The sequence below is a fragment of the Trichechus manatus genome, unplaced genomic scaffold (assembly GCF_000243295.1).
Source record: "Trichechus manatus latirostris isolate Lorelei unplaced genomic scaffold, TriManLat1.0 scaffold00002, whole genome shotgun sequence".
NCBI lineage: Eukaryota > Metazoa > Chordata > Mammalia > Sirenia > Trichechidae > Trichechus > Trichechus manatus.
In genome coordinates, this window is record NW_004443938.1 from 29,837,545 (window position 1) to 29,845,998 (window position 8,454).

Genomic DNA, 8,454 nt, shown 5'->3' on the forward strand with positions numbered 1-8,454 from the left:
ATGTCATAAAACAACATGTGTACTACTGTTTCATGAGAAACTATTTGTTCTGTAAGCCTTCACCTGAACTACAATAAAAAATATAAAAAAAAAAAAAGCCTAACCCTTGTACTTATAAACATGACCCTGTCCCTGTTTGGAAATAGGGGGTTTCTTGGGTTGTCTTAATGAGGTCATGTCAGAGTAACCAAAAACCAAACCAAACCTGTTGCCATCGAGTAGCTTCCGACTCACAGCGACCCTATAGCACAGAGTAGAACTGCCCTATAGAGTTTCCAAGGAACGGCTAGTGGATTCAAACTGTCAACCTTTTTTTTTTTTTTTTTTGATTAGCAGCCGAGCTCTTAACCACTGGTGCTAACCTTAGAACTTCTGAGTTATAAAAACAGCACAGTAGACACAAAGGCACACATCAGGAGAAAGAGAAAGACAGACAATGAAGACAGACGTACCTACAAGTCCAGGAATGCAAGCATTACTGGCAGAAGCTGAAATAGACAAGAAAGGACTTCCTTCTAGAGCCACATCCTGAATTTGGACTTCTAGCCTCCTGAAGTGTGAGACAAAAAAATGATAAATTTTTGTTCTTTAAAACCACTCATTTGTAGTATCTTTTGTTACCACAGCAGTAGGTAACTAAGACATTTGTTCCTGGTTCTTGAATTAGAAGCAAAGAACAAAGCCTTGACTCTTCCTCTGATCATTTTGTTGGAGGCCCTGGAAATGCTTGGGCAGCTTTCTCTCCAGCACTTTTATTAAGGGAAGTAACCACTCTGACTCAAGGTAAATATAGAGTTGAAGATGAGGTGGAGGAATTAAGTCCTTGGAAATCAGAAAAGAAAATATAAGAAAAGGATCTGTAGTACATGACACTACAGAGTCTGTCAAGTTGTTTTCATTTAAAGTAAAATAACACTCAAAGTACAGCTTATTAAAAAAAAATAAGTAGGTGTTGGGAAGCATTTTCTTTTCAGGGTGGGGGTAGTTGGCTTCTATTCACTCCCTCTAGAGCTGTGAACTCTCTCTAACTTGGAGACTAATCTCCTCTCACTACATCTCATTCCCAAACTTCATAAAAAAAAAAGAGGTGTCAGACACCAAAGTGATTTCAATTTGGCTAACAGTTCAAGAAACTAAACTACTGATTGCTTTGTAACAATCTTCATCCTCAGCAGAGCAATTGAACACTATAAGACTATTCATTTCAGAATAGAAAATTCAACCAATGGCTTTAAAAGTAATTAGAAAGTCCTTAAATTGGCCAAACTTAATGTTTGTTACCTTTTATGCTGTCCTGCACACCTTGCCCTGTGAGACTGATTACGGATACCCAAGCTCTATTTTCCATTTTAATTCTGATTTGTACCTGCAAACACATTCTCTCTTTTTCTTCCCATTTTCCTCACTCCTGTTTACTAGAAGAGCTATGTGTTCCTTTGGAATTAAAATGATGGAAAGTGATCTTGGAAAGACAAAGAAGCTACAAAAAGAATGAGAGGATTTGATATGTAACTGAAACAGGTATCTTAAAAAAATACAGTTCTGGGGAAAAAGGGCAGATTCGTGGACTGCCAGCTGGAGGTCTCCCTTTCTCTTAAGATCTGGATAAGTTTATCTTGAATGCCCCTCCCAAGGTTTCTGTGAATTTCTGGGAGGGAATTTGTGATGACCTTTGGTTTGGATTTATCTGCTGCATTATTATTCTCAGTTTTGAATCTTACAGTTTTGGTCTATCTCTGCTGTGATGTCTCCTAGAAGTGCATGCATCACTGTTCTTGATTTCTACAATGAATCTATTCAGAGAGGACTTACTTATGCACAGAAAACTTTACTGAAAGTTAGATGAGGGGTAAAGGAAATTTATATTTAAGGAGCAGAAAAATTAATGTGAACTGTTCAACATCTTTGTTCTTAAAGATTCTATTGCTAATCTCCTGAGTTTCTTGATCATCTTTTCTGCTTTCTTGTCACCTTGTTCCCTCTTTTTACACTTTTCTGCTCTCTTTCTCTAAGGAGAAAAACAATCCTCCCATTTTAAGTGTTTCCAGTCTCCATTTCCATATAGTGGCATTTTGCATATCCAGCTATTTGGCTGTAGCTTTGAAACTTTTTTCTCTTTTTCATGGGTCACATTTTCCTGCTTATTCATATGTCTAGTAGTTTTTTGTTGCATAATGGACATTTTGAAAGATATATTTTAGAATTCTTGATTATATTATCTTCCTCTTTGAAAAATGTTGATTTTTGTTTTAAAGGCAGTAAATTTGGCTGGAAATAAATCCAGACTGTCTTCCTTCAAGTGGTCAACAGCTGAAATCTCTCCATTTTTTTCTTTTTCTTTTTTTAAGGCTTTCAGCTGCTGCTTCTTGCAGAACTCCTCAAAGTCTCCCTACGTGTAATCCTGCTCATCTTCCATAATGCCCAGCCACAATCTTAGCTGCACAACTTGCTCCTTGGACAATACCACATGAACTCCTTAGAAGCTCCATGGGCCTTTTGTCCATGACAGGAAGCAGCAGTATATTCTGTGGTATATATGGTATATTCAGTGGCTGCTGAGTCAGATGCCCAAGTGGTAGAGCATTTTCTTGACCATGCTCAGTGTACTGTGCTGTGGAGAAGAGAGCCAGATGTTGATAGTGTATTTACTGATGTCAGGAGTTGGGAATCATGCTGGCAGACTCCACTCTACTCAGGCAATTCTCTTAGGAGTCCGGGTAAAATCTGCTCAAGGGTAAGAACGGTCAACCTGAAGGTTCTAGCAACACTAAACTCCATGCATGATCCAAGACTTTGGAGATCCGAAAGCACAGAACAGGTTATCAGCTGGGAAACTGTTGATGGTTATTATTTTTATATTCAATATGCCATTGGCTGATACTTACATTACTATATATTTTGGGTTTTTTAAATTATTCTTTGATTGTCTAAAATAGTTGTTTTCTGTATTTTGATGTTATATTTTGGGGCACAGAAATTTTCCTGATTGCTTTAATTTTGTTATTGATTATAACTTTTACTACTTTATGAAAGATTCCATTTCTCATTTTAATTATAATACATTTTACTCTGAATTTTACTTTGTCTGCATAGAGATACCATAATCCTAGTCTTCTTTATGTTTAGCGTTAGCCTGGTAATTCTTTATTCATTTTCTTATATTTAATATTGCTTTGTCATTTTGATTTATAAGTTAAAAGCCTAGTAGCCTAATTAGATTTTATATTTAACCTGGATATTTGCCCTTTATAATGGATTTTTCTCTTGTTTACTTTTATTATTGTCTTAACTAGTTCACTTTTTGTTCTGTTATTTTATGTTTCTCCTTTTGATCTTTCTTGCTAATTATCTTGTTTTGATATTTTTATATGAATTAGGTATTTACTTACCTTAAAATATAAAGATAATGTTTTAATTCTGCTAATAAGTTAGTTTTTACATTTATCAATTAAATACATCAGCCTCTACTTCTCTTGATCTTAAAGACAAACGCAAAGCAATGGCTTTTGCTCTATTTCCTACTCTATATCCCAGTCTCAATTTAATCTAATACTAGAGCCCTGGGTATTATATTTAAACATCAAAATCTTTCTTAATACCATTTATTTTTTGCTCTTTTATTCTTTTAAAAGAACTTCTATATTATGTATGTGTTTTCATTAGATTTATTTTGTTTCATAGCTCACTCATAGTATTTCACTTTTATTCAATTTACAGTAATTTTTTCTCAGGAAGGGGATTCTTATACACATATGAATTCTTCCATATATGACATATATTAATATAGTCTATGCAGAAATGATAATTTTGCTGTATGTAAAATTCTTAGGCCAATATGTTGTAGTCATTGCTTCATTAATTTCTGTTTTATAATGTAGCATAAAATAGAAGATAAACCTGATTTTTATTCATTTCTTGATGATCTACATTTCTCTACTCTTAAAATTAATTATTTTTGCCACTTTCTGTGTATCACAAAGCTTTTTTTTTTTTTTTTTTTTGCCATTTCAATCATTTTTACATGTGAAATTCAGTAACATTAATTATGTTCCCTAAGTTAAAACAAAAAAATAAGTAAGGTTATGTATGGCTCTTTTTTTTTCATAGTAATTTTATCTTTAACTCAGTGGGCCTTTCTTTCTTTGTTTCTTTTTTTGTGTGGACTCTAGACATTTTTTAAGTTTAAGCAAGTTTTATTACATATGTTATTTTTGCTTTATTCCTATCAGTCACCTATCTTTTTCTTGAACATCTATACTTTTATGACTCTCTTTCCTTGCTCCTCCATGTTAACCATCTTTTCTCTCAGTATTTTGAACTCGTTTCTTTTCTTATTTGACACTCTGGGAAATTCTTAAATTGATCTTCCACAGGACTGATTCACTTTGTGCATTATTAATTCTATTCATTAATGCCTCCAATACAGATATTCATTTTGCTTCAGAATTAGATGTTCTCTTGCGTTCTTTATCTACAGATGATTTTGTTTGATCTCTGCCTTTATCTTAATGATTTTTTTTCTTTGTAATTTCCTGTTCCTGTTTCATAGTTGTTGTGTAGTCTTGCTTCTCTTAATGACATTAAGAAACTGTCCTCTATAATCTTTTCTTTCTTGCTTGAAGTCATTTTTTTAAAGATAAGCTTTTTCTCTCCATCTTTGGAACTGTGTTTATATCTCTTCATGATTCAGTATCATTTCACCAGAGTTTTGGCTGTTTGTTTACATACTCTTGAATGTGAACAGATATATCTATATCTAGGATTTGCCCACAGACGTGGAAGTGGATATCTTTAGTCTTACTTAGTGCTCACCTGAGGATTGACAATTTATCTATTTTATCTAATCTGAAAGGCAAGTCTTCTCCTCTAAAATATTTCAAAACACAATAGAAAGACATTGATCAGAGATGATTTATGAATTTAATTTCTTGAAGTTAAGGGAATGAATTAGGTCTTTTCTCAAGAACTCACCCATCTTTAAAATTTCTTAAAACATTCTCCTTGCTATTATTTATTAATTGAATTGTATACCTCTCATAACACTAGTCCAATGAGTTCCAAGAGCATAGAACAACATGTGCCTTTGACTAGCTGCTCTGTGGAAAGTGGTGTTTGTTTGAACTGGTTGGTGTAATTTCCTGTAGAATTCAAGGAGTCAATCTTTTTAAAAAAATTTATCTAACACTTTCAAAATGAGCAAGAATTTTTTGCATCGTTCTTTGATTTAGGATTAGCACCGCTAAGACAGCTGCAACAGAAACAGAAATTTAAAACCTAACAAACCACAAAGTTAAATACCAAGTTTCTACTCTTCAAAATTCAGGAGAAAACTATGAACAAGTCACGAACTTGTCATCTCCTTCAGTAATTGAAATATTGTGAGGTGATTTTCAGGTAAGTGTCCCAGTAAAACAAGGTCAAATTGTCTGCTTCCATCAACATATTTGATTTAAAAAAAACCAATGGGATTGATCACAACACAGTTTACTGTGGCTGGCCTTTGTGTTGGTGAAAATAAAAAATCTGGCAAAATAGGCTTATGCATTTTGAAAAGTCTACAATTTCCTTGGAAAGAACCTTTTTTTCCACCTTAATTTGTTTTCTGTCTGTTGTGCAAAGCTATAAACTTGCAGACTGCAGACCCTGCATGAAAACGGGTCTTTCTGAGGAGGGTGAACTGACAGAATAAGGTCCCTGAGTGGTGCAAATGGACTGTGCTTGCCTACTAACCGAAAGATTGACAGCTCAAACCCACCCAGCAGCACCACAGAAGAATGGCCTGTCAATCTGCTTCCATAAAGATTGTTGTTATTAGGTGCAATCGGGTCAATTTTCAAATCATAGAAACCCCATGCGACAGAGTAGAACTGCCCCATAGAGTTTTTTAGGTTGTAATCTTTACAGGAGCAAGTTGCCAGGTCTCTCTCCTGGAGAGCTGCTGGGTGCGTTCAAGTCGCCAACCTTTTGGTTAGCAGCCAAACGCTTAACTTTTGCACCACCAGGGCTCCTTTCTAGCCAAGAAAACCCTACAGAACATTTCTACTCTGTAACACTTGGGATCACCATGAGTTGGAATCCACTCAACAGCAGTGGGTTTGGTTTTTGGTCTGGAGCTGAGAGAAGCATGGCCGTGGTTTGGGAAAAGAATAGGATGTGAGTTTCAGAACAGCAAAATGACTTTCTAAAACCACTTCAGAGAGAAAGAAGTGATTTCGTGACAAACATCTCAGGTGTGGGAAGTGAGCTGAAATACCTTTGATTCCATAGTGTGAAAAGAACAAAGGGATTCTTATCATTCAGCTGCTCAGACTCCTCCACCCTCTTCCCCCTTCCAGTCTCACTCTCATTTTCTGTCAGCATCATTCTCTGCAAAGTAAATCTTGCTGCTCCAGCATTTAGCGGCACATCATTGCTCAGCAATGATCAGAATAAGAAAGATATCTCATCAGCAATTTAGATGTTAATCATGTTTTTGAACTTTAAATAAATGCTTGAACTCTGTGGCCATTCTTAATGTAGATAAACAAAAATGCACGTGAGAGGTTTCAGTTCTCGCTCAAATGCTCACAGTTTATTTGGTCTCTGAGGCAGCGCAACCTATAATAAAGAAGGAGTCCTTTGGGGGCCGTTTTGCATTTTGCTCCTTCTGGTTAAAGGCAGACTGTGAAGACAATTTAAGGTGATACCTCATTATGCATCTTCTGTGAGGTTCAGGAAAATGTGATGCTTGATGTTTGATCTGAGTCTGTTGTCTCTTTTCCTTCACAGCTCTATTTCACACCCATTGATGAGTCAGAAACAGACTCAAAAAAAAAAAAAAAAAAAAAGGAAAGTAAGTGGTAGTCCAAAAGTTTTATTTAGTTCTCTGTAGTACTCTCATTAAAGACACGATGGATAATTTTCTGAACCAAAGGGAGACTCAAATGTTGTTGGCTGGAAATGAAGATAAAAAATTTCTCAGGAATGCAGAAGGCAAGCTCTCAGAATTTTCTCACTGTTGCTAAGTTATGTAAGAAGCAACATTGTAATCAAAATGTTGCTATGGAAAATAATAAAGATACATTTAAAAGAAATTCGGATAATCTCAAAAGAGTCCTTTATCTGAGAGAGGGATGGATACCCTTGCCTCTGGAATAATGTATTTACGGTTCTGATAGCCAAGAAGTCCTCTAACCTGGTGTTATGAATTGAACAGTGTTGGAATTCTTGCCCCTGTCCTGTGAGTGTAATCCTGTCTGGAAAGGGTGGTTTCATTGTTATGTTAATGAGATCATACCTGAGTAGAAAACAACCATTACGGCTGAGTTGATTCCAACTCATGGCAGTCCAATGTGTGTCAAGAGTAGAACTGTACTCCACGGAGTTTTCAATGTTACAATCTTATGAAAGTAGATTGACAGGCATTTCTTCCACAGTACCACTGGGTGGATTTTTACCACTAATCTTCCAGTTTGCAACCCAGAACAAACTATCTGCACCACACAGGGACCTTACTTGAGTAGGGTGGGTTCTAAATCTAATCACTTCTGAGTTTTAAGAAGAACAGATTAGACACAGAGACAGATACACATGGGGAAAACAGATGCCATGTAAGCATCATCGGTAAATCAAGGAACCAGAAACACTTGGGACAGCCTAAAAGGAAGAAATTGAAAAAGCCAAGACTCTGGTTTGGAGTTTTACCTTCCAGAAGGGTGAGAAAATAAATCTGTGTTCTTTAAAGACACCTACTTGTGGTATTTCTGTTACAGCAGCACAAGGAAACGGAAACACCTGGGTAATACTCCTTACACTCTGACAATGTTCTAATGCAGCCTTCTTTTCTACATACCAAGTAAGTTATCTACTGATGACAATTTTGTTTCTTTATAAACATGTATATCATCCTTACACAGATTTAATATACCAGGACTATAGGACTTTGGCTAGACTCTAGAGCAGGGCTTCTCAACATTCACACTGCTGACATTTTGGGCTGGATAATTCTCTGTTGTGGGGGCTGTAGAATGTTTAGCAGCAGCCCTGGCCTCTACCCACTAGATGCAAGTAGCACATCCCCTGCCCCCAGTTGTGACAAAACACATTGCCAAAACCACTGCTCTAGAGTTATTCTTCGGTCATTTGATAAGAAGAAACCCTTTAGTTCAGTCACAATTTACAATTTGTTGTATTCTATTTTAGGATGACTAATTTCCCTAGAAAGGAGCTCTGATGGCACAGTGGTTAAAGTGCTCAGATGTTAACCTAAAAGTTGGTGGTTCGAACTCACCAGCTGCTCTGTGGGAGAAGGATGTGGCAGTCTGCTTCCGTAAAGATTTCAGCTTTGGAAACCCTATGGGCAGTTCTACTCTGTCCCATAGGGCTGCAATGAGTTGGAATTGACTCGATGGCAGTGGCTTTGGTTTTTTTGTTTTTAACTTGCCCGGCTAACTGATAGTCCCTGAATGACAGAAT